General features: G+C 37.2%; 1 protein-coding gene across 2 annotated transcripts in view; it reads left to right on the top strand.

Moving 5' to 3' along the window:
* The window catches only part of LOC123707610 (protein fem-1 homolog CG6966), a 120974-nt gene that overhangs the window by 57132 nt on the left and 48810 nt on the right, over positions 1-15032 (top strand). The gene's annotated exons all lie outside the window — the stretch shown is intronic.

Below are 15032 nucleotides of genomic sequence, written 5' to 3'. Positions count from 1 at the left end.
CTGAAAACTGCACCACTCGACTACACATGTTCTGAAACCGACTGAAAAAAGGTTTCAGCTTCCTGAAAACTAGGGTAACATTATGAAAATTACAATTTTCTAATATGTGATTGACCCTCTCCTGAAACGGTCAAAAATCATATTACAGCTTGCTGAAAAGTTCTCTAACTAGTGGAAAAATCTAGAAACATTGCAGTCGACCCGTCTTCGTAACACTACCCCTTCCTTAGACATGCTCGTCCCGAGCATCATTACATCCTTTATAGGGAGCCAATCGATTTATGTGAACGACTTTCGGTTTGCTCCTTAAACCACCCACTTTCTTTATGCGATAGGTAACGTCATTTATCTTCGTGACTATCGTGTATGGACCGTCCCAGTCAGCTTGAAGCTTTGGTGATTTGCCTTTTCGTTTTGTTGGGTTATGGAGCCATACTTGCGAGCCTTCTTTAAATTCTATGTGATTCGTCTTTCTGTCATACCTAATCTTCGTAGTCTCACTTATTTTACTTTGTGATGCTCGTACGTGTTCATGGATTTCGTCCAGTTTATTACGCAGATCCGCAGCATATTCTGTAACACTCTCCGGTGTGTCAGGTGGTCGCCCAGTTACAATATCCGCTGGTAATCTAAGTTGTCTCCCAAACATGGCTAAAGCAGGAGTAACATTTGTGGTTTCATGAACCGCAGACCGGTATGACATTAGAAATAATGGAATATACTTGTCCCAGTCTTTTTGATGGTTGTCCACCAGTTTTGCCAAGTGCCTTTCCAAAGTTTGATTGAAGCGTTCCACCATTCCATCTGACTGTGGGTGATATGGAGTAGTCCGCGTCTTATGAATTCCCATTAATCGGCACAATTCTTGAAATAGTAGAGACTCAAAATTTCTTCCCTGATCACTGTGCATTTCCAAAGGTACTCCAAATCTAGAGAATACGTCATTTACAAGTATCTCAGCTACTGTAACTGCCTCTTGATTGGGAATAGGGAATACTTCGGGCCACTTCGTAAAATAATCCATAACAACCATGATGTACTTATTTCCTTTTTCTGTTAACGGAAATGGTCCAGCTATGTCAACTGCTATCCTCTCCCATGGAGCTCCGACATTGTATTTCTTCATACTCGCTCTAGTTCTCGACTGTGGGCCTTTAACAGCTGCACAAGCTTTACATTTCCGAATCCAGTCTTCTACATCTTCGCGGCAATGTATCCAATAAAATCTCTCTTTAATTTTCAAAAGAGTCCTTTTTACACCTAAGTGTCCGCCTGATGAGCCGTCATGAAACATTTCCAATATGTTGCGAATCTTGGCTCTTGGCACAACTAACTGTAGATGAGATGCATCCCCACGAGCGTTTTCCCATTTACGACATAACACCCCATTATGGAGAACTAAGCTATCCCATTGAGCCCAGTAACTCTTGGTCGTGGTGCTAGTAGATGCAACATCATTCCATCGCGGCTTTATAGCTGAAGATTTCATCCAGTCCAGAATTGGTTTAATGTCAGAGTCTTGTTGTTGCTCTTCCTGAATTAATTTACCACACCAATCTGGACTAATGGTATCCGTTCTGAGTATCCTCACATTGGCAACCTCTCTACCTTCGTGTCTTGTACAATGTTTACAGTCTTCCTCACATGGCCTACGAGACAATGCATCTGCGTTCCCGTGCGATCTACCCTTGCGATGTTCAGTAGCAAAGTCATACTCTTGCAATTGTTCGATCCATCGAGCCACTTGTCCTTCTGGGTTCTTGAACTGAAGTAGCCATTTTAATGCAGCATGATCTGTTCTAAGACGGAACTTGCGACCTAGTAAGTATTTACTGAAATGCTGCAGCGTCTTCACAACAGCCAGTAGTTCCCTCCGAGTGACACAGTAGTTTCGTTCTGGTTTCGATAACGACTTGCTGAAGTAGGCTATTACTTCCTCGCGCTCACCTTTTACCTGTGATAGTACACCTCCGATGCCAATTCCACTGGCATCTGTATCTACCACATATTCGCCATCATGGTCCGGGTAGCCTAGTATCGGAGTCTCACATAGTTGGTTCTTGAGCTCATTAAATGCAACTTCACACTCTCCATCCCATGTGAATTTTCTCTTCTCTTCGGTGAGTCTGTGAAGAGGTTTTGCAATATCCGCGAAATTTTTCACGAATCTTCGGTAGTAAGAACATAAGCCTAAGAAAGCACGGACTTCAGTTTTATCTTTAGGTACTGGCCATTCTTTCACCGCAACTATCTTCTCGGGATCTGTTCGAACTCCGTCCTGCGATATAATGTGACCCAAGTAGCTCACTTCTCTTTTGAAAAATAAACATTTATTTGGACTTAATTTCAGGTTAGCTTTATGGAGTCTGGTGAGCACCTGTTGCAGATTCCGTATGTGATCTTCAAAATTTCTCCCAATGATGACTACATCATCCAAGTACACTAAGCAGGCTTGTCCTATCAGTCCTGACAGTACTTTCTCCATTAGTCTTTCAAAGGTAGCAGGTGCATTGCAAAGCCCAAACGGCATAACTTTAAACTGCCATAGTCCCTTTCCAGTTGAGAACGCTGTCTTCTCTTTATGACTTGGGTCTATCTCCACCTGCCAGTATCCACTTTTCAAGTCTAAAGTTGTAAACCATTTTGCCCCACTTAAGGTATCCAAGGTGTCATCTATTCTAGGTAAGGGATAACTGTCCTTCTTTGTGATATCGTTAAGACGACGGTAGTCGACGCAGAACCTTAAACTGTTATCCTTTTTCTTGACTAAAACTACTGGAGAGCACCAAGGGCTGGAAGATGATTCAATGACATTATGATTTGACATTTCCGCAATCATCTTGTCTATATTCTTTTCATATGCGACAGGTACTCGTCGCGGTCGCAAACGTATCGGTGCTTCGGTTCCAGTCTCAATTCGATGTTTAACTACACCTGTCCTGCCTAGATCTCCATCGTGTGTAGCAAACATGTCTGAAAATGACTTCAATAGTTCCTTTGCTTTCAACATTTCTTCTTTTGACAAGGTTACCTTACAGTCCTTTAATACTTCTTGAACTATATCTCGTTGTTTACTGACTGTACTATTTTCAGTGATGGATCTATAGACGTCATACCCACCCTTCAATGTATTACCTTTTAGAGAAACTACCTCATCTCTACACTTGAACGTGCCGTTCTTCAAGTCAATCTTACAGTTGTAATGCTTCATGAAGTCTAAACCGATAATACAGTCATCCACGATGTCAGCAATAACCACCTTATGTCTGTATGATCTTCCCCCAATCTTGAAGGTAGCGATACCTTCCCCTCGAACGGTTATGTGCTGACCAGTAGCTGTAAGGAGCTCTACATTTCCACCAGAAAGGCTTTTGTAAAATGACTTCAGAAGTTGGTATCTAATTACTGTCCGGGAAGCTCCAGTATCAAGGGTTAACTCACACCTACATCCGTTTACTTCTCCGTCGATAACAATGGTATTCCCATCCTGAGTTTGAGTGATCATAACTTTTGGGGCCTTCCTTACAGAACCGGCCAGCACCCGCCCCGTGGTCCTGGCTTCTACTCGTTTCCCTGCCGCTGTTCAGCGGCAGTCACACCCGCTGCTTCCGGTTCCCCACGTCTAGTCTTTATTTCGCCTCTGAGATCTTTTTTAGGGCATGAAAACCTCATATGCCCTATTTCCCCACAGAGGTAACAGGTGGGTCCACGTTGGGAACTTGGTTTTTCCGTGACAGCCCTGATGCGGTTAGGTCGATGATCCTTGCAAAATGCTTCCACCTCCAACGCATGGGCAAGAGCATCCTTAAGGTCCTTATGGTGACCAAGGTTCACAGCCATTCGAATTTCACGGTCTCGAATACCGTCGACAAAAGCTTGAACCAACATCTTGTCTGCAACATCTGGTGAGGATGCGTAGGCCTTCCTTACCAGCTTCTCTATTTCAAGTCCCCATTTTTGCAAACTTTCATTTGTCTGTTGTATTCTATCCTTCAATTGCGCCCTATAAACGTGCTCTAAATGTGCGTCTCCATACCGTGATTCTAGGGCATCTAGCAGTTGCTTCAACGTTACCTTACCTTTCTTGGTATCTAATATGGAGAGGGCTTCGTCTCGCAGTCCCAGAATAAGGGCGGTAACAGCTTGATCGTCAGTCCACCCGTTTGACTCTGCTACAGTCTCAAACTGCAGCTTGTACGCGCCCCAAGAAGATGTACCATCAAAGGGAGGCACTTTCAGATATCCAGGTGGTGCAACAGTCGTGACAACACCAGTGGTCTTCAGGCATTGGATTTCATTTTCTATTCCAAGGATACGTTTATCCTGCTTGGATAGCTTACAATCCATATCAGATTCCAAATTCTCGATTTTTTTATCTACCTGTACTTTCAGGTCACAAAGTTTTTCTCCGATACGGCGAGCCTGTTCCTCCATCATCTGATGAGCCTGCTCCTCTTGACGTCGTGCCTGCTCCTCTATCATGCGACGTGTTTGAGCCTGTTCTTCCATCACTTGGCGTGTATGTTCTTCTTGACGGCGTGCCTGTTCTTCCATCATTTGTCTTGTCTGTTCTTCCTGACGGCGTGCCTGTTCTTCCTGACGGCGTGCCTGGTCTTCCATCATTTGCTGCAGAGCAAGGAGGATGTTGCCATCGTTACTTTCACCCATCCCGCGGTTTGCATCGAAACTTTGTCGCCGGGCGGCGTCGCGTGCTGATTGCGCCCTTGTCTGCACTCCCTCCGCAGCTGGAGACTCTGCCACAGACTCCTCTTGATTCTCCCTTGGAGTAATTGGCATGTTTCTATCCCACTTCTGACACCAAAATGTTACGAGCTAGGGGATCGGATAGAAAATGCCGTAGATTTCTTCAAGGGTTTATTTCTTAAAAAAATCAATGAGGAATTTATGGGCACAAAATTAATTGCAGAGATGCACTAATTACACATACAAAACAATCACTAATTACTCCACTTATGCACACTTTACACAGTACTTTGTCACTTGTATTCACTTTATTCGCACTTTATCGCTTCGGTGTTTCTCTTTTGTTATCGCATTCAAAACTAAGTGACTAGTCGCGTTTCGGCTCGCTTATATATCCCTGGGAATAATTCTAAACAATATTCGAGAACTTTCTAGGCGGGCTTGCTACTGAGTAGCGATTGCACAATTCTAGAACGTTCGCACTCTTTGTCTCTTTCGCACGTTGCTCCGTCCTTGTCGTACGGCGTTCTAGAGTGCTCGTCTAGTTTCGAGAAAGTTCTGATCTTCTCTCTCTCTCTCGTATCATTTTGTCCTTGTCTCACACCTAGAAAGTTCGGTCTAGAATATTCCTTCATCAAAGGGGTATAACTAGGCCTGAAAACGCCTGAAAACGGGTCTCCTGAAAACTGCACCACTCGACTACACATGTTCTGAAACCGACTGAAAAAAGGTTTCAGCTTCCTGAAAACTAGGGTAACATTATGAAAATTACAATTTTCTAATATGTGATTGACCCTCTCCTGAAACGGTCAAAAATCATATTACAGCTTGCTGAAAAGTTCTCTAACTAGTGGAAAAATCTAGAAACATTGCAGTCGACCCGTCTTCGTAACATTATCATCTGCTGCTATCAACGCGAATAATCCCAATGATTCTACAGAATTCCAACTCTGCGTCGGTACATTGGCGTGATCTCGTGCGATTGTGATTCATTAATTCATTTGGAATCGTCGGGATCTCAATACATTAATTTACGTATATTTCAATTTACTTCTAGAACTTTAGTTTTATTTCTATTATAACTTAAATTATACTCGTCATATCGCTTATAATTTTACTTAAAAATCTGAGTATTTTTTCAAGTATGCGGATAAGTATGTTATATAATCATCCATTATAGTATTTAATAGAAATTATTGCCATATTTCAAGCTTCGTTATTAAATGTAATCTCACAACGGCGCACGTTTCCTTGTTCCGTGTTAAGCTATTTTGAATTGCATTCGGATGCCATTAGCAGCGATGTCAGTACGTAGTATTACTTAGAAATTGAATGAAACGGGAATAATATTATTTTTGTCTTCAATACTAACGAAGAGAATGTATTCCAAGCGTTCAATGTGAAAACTGTCGGGGAACTTTATCAGGAAAGCCGGTTGATGGCCGATTGACCGTACCGGTACAAGACGGTTGCCCATTCAAACTGCATGAAGTACTTCTTTGCAGTATTTCGAAATTAATTAATAAATCGAAATTAGTGCTTTAGCTCTGATAAGGTTATTGTTACTTCGCTAGCGGGCTTTCTTTCATTATTTCATGAATTCTTAGTTAGCAACGAAACCCTTTTTCTGTAAAATGTCTCATCTCAATTTCACCGGTTTATTATAGTTTCGTCAATACTTGGTTTAACGTGGTTTATGAGTGACGAAAAATAATGCATTTTATAAATTTAATAATTAAACAATATATTAATGAAAATAATATTATTACAAATTTCAGCAGGTTTTATATAATTTTCCGTTCTTAATTTTGCAAGCTAATGTTATTGTATCCATTTAATTAAAAAATAAAAAAGTTAGTTACATTAAGATAAATAATTCCTGTATTAATTATTGTTTTATAAGTAAAACTTATAGACAGCGACCGCAGTATGAGTTTTAACATTATACATGTTATATTTATTGAAATTAGACCAAATAAATAATAAGTTTGACATTAGACGTAGGTATATTATTATTATTTTGATAAATAAGCACACTATTTTATTCTATTAGGTGTTTTTTTTTTAACAAATAGCAAGTGGGGTATAGTCGTCTTCATATCATTTGAATAAATATAAAACTTTTATTAAAGTATAATAATAAGTTGGCGCCTGGTAGATAGTGGTAGATAGTAGTGTCCCGAGAACTGGTGCTTACCTCGCTCAACAAATAAGTATCGCAATACAGCTAGGTAATGCTGCCAGCTTTATAGGTCCATTGCCACAGGGAACAAAACTTTTTAAATTAGTTTTAATTTTCTTTTTATTAATTTTTAATTACTTGATTATTATGTTTAGGTTTTAATAGAGACAATATAGATTATGTAAATAAATAACTGAATTATATTTCTTTCGTTTTCTATGTGACAAAAAAACATGACATTTTGAATAAGAAGCCTTGCCTGTTACATATAAATAAAATAAACGTAGCCTTTATCCAGTGCAAGTAAATCTGGAGGCACAAGCTAGTGCTGTTTATTTGCTTGTCTAGTACGTTTATGAGGCTTCATCAGCGTCATGTACTATGTTATACCCGTAACATTTATGTAATAAGATCAGCTTAAGAATATCATATAACATTTTAAGGTCAAACTCCTTTCTGTATATGATACATATTGTATCAAAGGATATCCTTTACATAAATTGCATATGAGTATAGAAAAGTGCTATAAAGTTCCATATTATATACTGTTATGAAAATGAATTTCAAAAATTTTGGTTAAGTTTAGAGATTTTTCATTAATACTTAATACTGATATTGTTGGGCGACGGCGTGTGTCAGGAGGACAGGAGGATCACAGGAGGCTGATCACCTACTTGCCTATTCGATTAACAAATGATCATGAAGCAGATACAGAAATCTGAGGCCCAGACCTGAAAAGGTTGTAGCGCCATTGTTTTTTTTTAATACTGATAATACAAACATATTATAAATTCAAAGAGGAGTAGTGACGTAGTGGCTCACGCTTATACCTCTTAACACTCAGGTCGTGTGTTTAAATAACTCCTTGAATATTAAGATAACGAAACATATATAGAAATATGAGGCCAAGACTTAGAGGTTGTAGCGCCACACATTTTTAAGGGTTTGATGCTTGTTTTGTGTTGAGTTATATATTTTTAAAGTAAGGCTATATAATATTACGCTATGACGGGATGAATACAGCTAGGTATACAAATTGATTCGTAATTCCATCGCCAAGCCGAGCAAAACATTGGCACGGCCGTACCATCCTTGTTTCGAAACAGTTCAGACAGGCAACTTCGTTGTAGATTAAACTTGAAGCTTTTTAAACATACTAAACAATCTAATATTAAATAAATATAAAATATATTACTTGTGAGATACATTGTGTTCTCAATATCAATCTATTTATTTAAAACATTAGAGCTTTTTAATATTGATATGGTCACTATAAGGGTTAGTTAATTACGTAATATCTTGAGGCAGAAAGCTCCTTGAGTAGGGACTAAATGAATGAACCGACTTGCTTTCATGGATGTCATTGCGGTAGAAGAACTGAATTGTGATACTTTGTTTTACAATTTATATTATTGATGACATAGGCTGTTTAGATGTTGGGACTTTTCTACTCAATTTGGCACTGTACAATGAAAGTGAAACTGTTTGAACAGCTCTCGTATTGTTCGAAACACAATTTGCACTTTCACGATGATTCATTGCATATGAAATGTATTGCAACGAAAGCTTCATTTAATCATACGTAAAGTACTATGACGCATTTCATTGTTATTAATATTGTGTAGGTTCCACGTATTTGGAAAATTATTAAACTATTATATGTTATTGTTCCATTGTAGAGATCGAGTGTAATCGTTTTAAAGAATTTATTAATTACTGTTATTTTGATTTTGCACTTTAAAGCTTTCACATTCATATCATCAACAGTTCGAAACTTAGATAAAGGGTTTTTTTATATTATCTTACCCGCTCTACGCCCTTGCGAACTGGTAGTAAATGTTAATTGAGAAGCAATATAACTTTCTGTTGATGTTTATAAGTGTACTTGTTTACCTATACGAATGAAGTAAGTTTGAGTATATACTAACCTAGGGTTCTTCAAGAAAAGAAAGGCCGGCAACGCACTCGCGAGCCTTCTGGCTATGTGAGTGTCCATGGGCGGCGGTAACACTTAACATCAGGTGAGCCTGCTGCCCGTTTGCCTCCTATTACATTAAAAAACTAACCTTATTCAGATGTAATTTCTAATCAATAATTGTCTTGAGCTCATTAATTAGTCAATATATTTAATTAATATGATTTGCTTTTGGTACTCTGGGTACAAAGTTTTTTTTTCAATATTCATTTTTCATTATTACTAAGTAGGTTAAGAATATTGTACATAATGTATGTATGTGTTAGTAAATATATAGAAAACTTTTATGTCATACTTGACATCAACAGAATATGTTGTGTTGACATAACAGTAGATTGTTTGCCTTTAGAGTCAAAATTTATTACAAAAACAACCTTCTTTTACGTTACAAATTCAACTATATGGTCACTACTAGAATTTTAATATTTATAGAATCACTTGTCCCTTTCTGATTTAAAAAATCACCGTTGTCTGTAAAATCATGCTCTGCTCCTTTGAAAAATAAACTGCTATTTCACTAAGCCAGAGCAGTGTTGGCCTAGTGGCTTCAGCATGCGACTCTCATCCCTGATGTCGTAGGATCGATCCCCGGCTGTGCACCAATGGATTTTCTTTCTATGCGCGCATTTAACTTTAGCTCGAACGGTGAAGGAAAACATCGTGAGGAAACCGGCTTGCCTTAGACCCAAAAAGTGCGGCGACGGCGTGCGTCAGACACAGAAGGCTGATCACCTACTTGCCTATTTGATTAACAAATGATCATGAAACAGATACAGAAATCTGAGGCCCAAACCTAAAAATGTTGTAGCGTATTCTTTATTTCACTAAGCCATTGAACGTTTCTAATAATAGTAGTAGCGTAATACTTTTTAAATTAAGTAGGTATTTATTAAGGCTACAAAGGCCCTATTTTCAACTTATTATAGATAAATCTGTTCTATTTTAAATACCTATGTTATGTCGTAATGAACTTGTAAGCGTACATTATTATAACAATTGTGACGCGGAGAGACGACTGTGAAATGTCTATTACAATAGACTTCTGTATCAAACAGTCATTTATATGGAACCATGTGTAGAACCAGCCACCCAATTAAGTATTTTCGAACCAATTCGACTTAGGGTCCTTCAAGAAAAGAGCGTAACAGTTCTTAAAAGGCCGGCAACGCACTCGCGAGCCGTCTGGCATTGAGAGTGTCCATGGGCGGCGGTATCACTTAACTTCAGGTGTGCCTCCTGCTAGTCAACCCCTGTTCTATAAAAAAAAGTAAGATCGAGCGACCAAAATATACCTAATCTAATTTAAAAGGCCGGCAACGCACACGCAAGCCCTCTGGCATTGAGTGTCCATGGGCGGCAGTATCACTTAACACCAGGTGAGCCTCTTTCTCGTTTGCCCCCTGTTCTATAAAAAGACCTGGTACATTCCTTTAAATAGTGTATAATTAAATATTTTTAAAATATATAGGCATTAAATAAGCGTCTAGTAACGGATTGTTGTGTAACGCTAATTTGCCTGTGACGTTTATTAACATATGCAGCTGACAGTAATGCCATCGCTCCGACATATCTTACAATGTATTCATCCATCGTATAGTACCTTCAACATTACCACGTTATCATATTAAATGCTTTATTAAAAAATATATGCGTCGTGCGGTTAGGCGACAAGCGTAGAGCCACAACGTCTCTCGCCTCCTGAATTTGAATTGTGGGTTTGTAAGAAATAAACTCATGATTGGGCCGATTTCACTAAAATCCTTGATATGTTATTGAAAATATGGCTTATTTCCAAAATATTTATAAAAATAAACGTCCAGCCGCAATAGGTTATCTAAACATCCATACGTTAATTTCAGTCTATGCAAATATAATTGTGTATTTACGTGTCCAAAGTCGGTAAAATAATATGTACGAGACGTTTCGTAAAACAAGATTCTGAACATAATCAAGTCTAAAGGTTAAGACAAGGGTAGACGAAGTTCGCAATTACGCAGACACCGGGATTAATATTAAACCGATCAATATATCTCGGGCGTATTTTTGTAAAAGGCTTTTTCTAAAGTGACATCTTGTTCGTAAATAAAATTACAAGACTTTTTTTTTAAGTCACAATAGTACTAGGTTAGTATTATAATCATAACGTCTCGATTCATGCTTTATTTTGGTACATACGACGTAGTGACAGCGTCCAACATATACTTCTTTTATACGTAGGTACTTAACAAAAATATCGAATTGATAAAAACCTAAGTTTAAACGTGATTTGAATATTGAATACATGTTTCATAGTACATGTACTATAGTTAATTATACAGGAATGCTTATGCATGACACTGGCGCCACAATTTCTAACAATAACTGTAATGAATACCTGACAATACCATTAAGTATTGATATCGATCACGCTTAGAAAGTCACTTTCGTTTGTATTCTAGGTCATTAGGTTGTAAAGCACTTTCCATTCGAATTATATTTTACGCGTAAAACATGGCGAGTATTTTGTAATTACGGAATATTAAGAATGCATTGTTTTTCTATTGGGATATAAAGCAAAAATAGCGCCTGACTTTTTATTCTTAGTTAGAAGGCACTGTGCAAAATTTGCTAAAATACATTACAATAGGTCTTCGAGTTTTAGGCTATTTAAGTTATCATGATAGTGTGGGATACGTTAGCGCCGTCTCACCTGCCTCGTTCAAGCAAAAAGTTGGGGCGCAGAGCAGACGGAAAAAAATTCCACCCGTTTTACCTCGACGTCCACCGTTCCACGACTAAACGTTTTTCAAGGCAATTTTTACCGCGCGCCACCTGCCCACTGAAGTATTTCCGAACCAATTTAAGGTAGGGTCCTTCAAGAAAAGAGCGTACCAATTCTTAAAAGGCCGACAATGCACTCGCGAGCCCTCTGATCTTGAAAGTGTCCACATCAGGTGAGCCTCCTGTTTGCCCACTGTTCTATAAAAAAAAGGTTTATTTAGATATTATTAAATTGAATTAAATTGAATTATTTATTTTTCCAATAATTGAGAGTAGAGTTTATTACAGAGCCGGTTATGGTTCGAAATAGGCTTAGACAACCGAGCTTAGTTATGAAACCGGAAAGCTTCTACCAGTATCACAGATATTACCTGTGAAAGGGTCTGATTTAGATATTGCGAAAGCTGGTACTTTCGTTTTGAAGTGGGTTGCAACTATCGATGCAATATATTAGATTGTGCAATGTGCTAGGTTCCATATTCTGAGGGCTGAGCTAAGGAAAAACTTGGTTTTATTAAAGCAAATAATATTTCCTGCATTTGCTATGACACTTACTTACTTAGTATAAGTTTTTTTATATAACACAGGGGACTAAAAGAAAGGAGGCTTACCTGATGTTAAGTGATACAGCACATGCCAGAAGCCTCGGAAGTGCGTGGCCAGACTTTTAAGGATTAGTACGCTTCTATGAATTATTTTTAAAATCGCGCAGTCTGCAATGTCTAATCGGCATGCAAATATCAGCAATTAAACATTTTTCAATTATAATATTGTATGTCAGTATGTTGATACTTGTTTTCTAAGAACCCTACGTTGCAAAAACATCGCTTTAATAATGTTTTCACCATCCGCTTGAAAACATTAAACAATATGTAACTTAGCTACTCTTTTAAAGAATATGCAAATTTACGATATAGTATACTAAAGTTTCGTAATAAGATGAAATTATGGCATGTTTCGTTTAAGTTATTTCTCTATAATTTTTTTTCTCTATAAAAAATAATATAATATAATCACAATATGTTTCATTAGAAAAACGCTGTGGTTTGTATTAATGTAACCATAGCAGTCTTGTTTAGGAGCGCGACAATTGCATATAAAAGTAGTTTTTCAATTTACTGTTTATGTTGGTTAGCGTTAGGCTATCTAATATCTGATTGGGTAGACCATTTATTAGCCGCGGTAGCAAATACCTCAAGGTTCTCTCGCCATATACGTTGTTTGCTCTCGATGTACAGAGCCGAATCTGCGTTACCGCTCGAGTCTTTACATCATGCTCCACTCGTTTTTTTATGTCATCTCGGAAAAAGTGCTCGACTAGAAGACATTAGTGTGATTGCTCAGACTGATCGTGTTGCTTAACCCTAGGAACCTCTGGATCAGCCGAATGTATTTAAAAAGAGAGCAACTCAAAGCCTAGCAATGAACGCAACAGGAAGTCATGGGCTGCCATTGCCTTCCTTGAATAGGGATTCAATCTAAAACCCTTGTAGGTCCTGTGATATTTTGCTAAGCAATTTTTAACAGGCGGCTAAATTTCAATGGAGGCTGCTTTCAGAATTCAATGTGTTACACACAAATACATTACGTACACATGACTTGTTTTTTTAATGAAAAAGCAGCAAAAAAAATGCACCTTTACTTATATATTTCATACATACTTCAAAGAATGGGTCTGCCATTTCCAGGCTGAAGGCTCTTGCTCTTAATAAGCTCCATATTAAACCTTTCCGTGGACCAAGGCATGGACTCATTTATGAGCTAATACGTAATACAATGAGGTTAAAATTATATAATAATTTGATTACAATTAAATTAAAATGTGAGCGAAGGAAATCGCGTATCACGATTACATTAAATATTTCGTTACATAAGATTAGGAAGAAACATTGTACATATTACTTACGTTGTGAATTATACAATCTAATTATATGGCAAATAGTATACTTATATTAATTTTAGGCGACTTGATTGTCAAAAGCATGAAATAGGGTGGTAAAAGTTGATGGTGGCCTGTATCTGGACGGGGGCCGCATCTTAGAATAACAAAATGACAGCAAAAACTTAGCTTGTAAAAAACAAGTCTTTCAACGCTATGGCTAAAAAGTCGTGAGATCCGTGTAATACCAAGTCGGTTATTTATTCAGTCCAGTTAAGGGACTTTCTGTCTTAAGTTATTACGTAATTAGCCAACCTAACAATATCTTATAGACCATATCAATATTAAAAATATTTTATGTGCTACATACAATATAGATTCACTTGGCAATCGCACTAATCTTATTTACTATAAAGTCTATACTTGTGAGCTAAATTCAGGCTTTTAATTTTACTTATTATTATTTTTTTGCTTATTATATTGTATGTAACCTAGACGTGGGTAAATGAACGCATATTAAAATAATACATTAGCGTATATAATAACTCTTATAGTAATAATTGTAAGCGTTGAAAAGCTGTAGCAATAAGTTAGATTCAGAGTCGAGACGGAAACGAAATCCCGAAATATGTCGAATATATTTCGACATGCCGATGTCAAACTTAACGCTGCCGTCAAATTAAAATAATTGTAATACCCCATTAAAATAACTAAAATGGTATTTACGAAGAATTGTTATTATTCCAATTAATTTCGCTTCAAAAAATGCACTTACAAGGAAAGTGGGCATATTGTAATGTCGGTATTTTTTCAATTAAAATGTAATTTCCATATTAGTTACACCTTTTTTGCAAAAGAAAGCAGTGACATTAAGACATAAATTACATTTCCTCCGCAAATTATTGTTGTTGGTATTCAACAAAAATCTTAACGACCGACGAAATGATTACGGTCAATTTCAATAACTGTCGATTTTTAACTGAATTCAAACTGAAGGAGGTTCTCAATTCGATGTGTTATCTTTTTCCTGTTGTCATGTATGTATATAGATAATTATTATTTTTTCTTGTATAAAATTTTAAATCGAATATTGTCTTTTTCTGTTTCTATTATATAAATGGTTATGAAAAATGTCCATCATATCCCTTTTATATAAATAATTAAAGCCTTATACGTCTATCACTAATATTAATTAATTATATTTAATCACTTGTATTTTTTTAAAACGAAAAATGCTCTGGCTGCAACTCATACACATAAACACTATCTAATTATGTACTATAGCTATTTTAAGCAAAATCAACTATTAACCTTATGTTACATGGACTACATGTTTATGTATTAGTTACTATGGTTGCCATGTTACAGGCGGAATTAAACCGAAGAAATTTAGTACCGAGTTGGTGGATGGTTACCATACCATTTCTATGAAAAATACAGTCCCAATAATACAGATTCGGTCTTAACAAAAAAACATTTTATTCCGGAATTAAAAAAAGGCTATATATTAGAAAGTTTAAGCGACCGTGTAG

This window comes from Pieris brassicae, chromosome 3 (assembly GCF_905147105.1).
Source record: "Pieris brassicae chromosome 3, ilPieBrab1.1, whole genome shotgun sequence".
Lineage (NCBI taxonomy): Eukaryota > Metazoa > Arthropoda > Insecta > Lepidoptera > Pieridae > Pieris > Pieris brassicae.
This window is presented reverse-complemented; position numbering and strand designations above follow the sequence as displayed.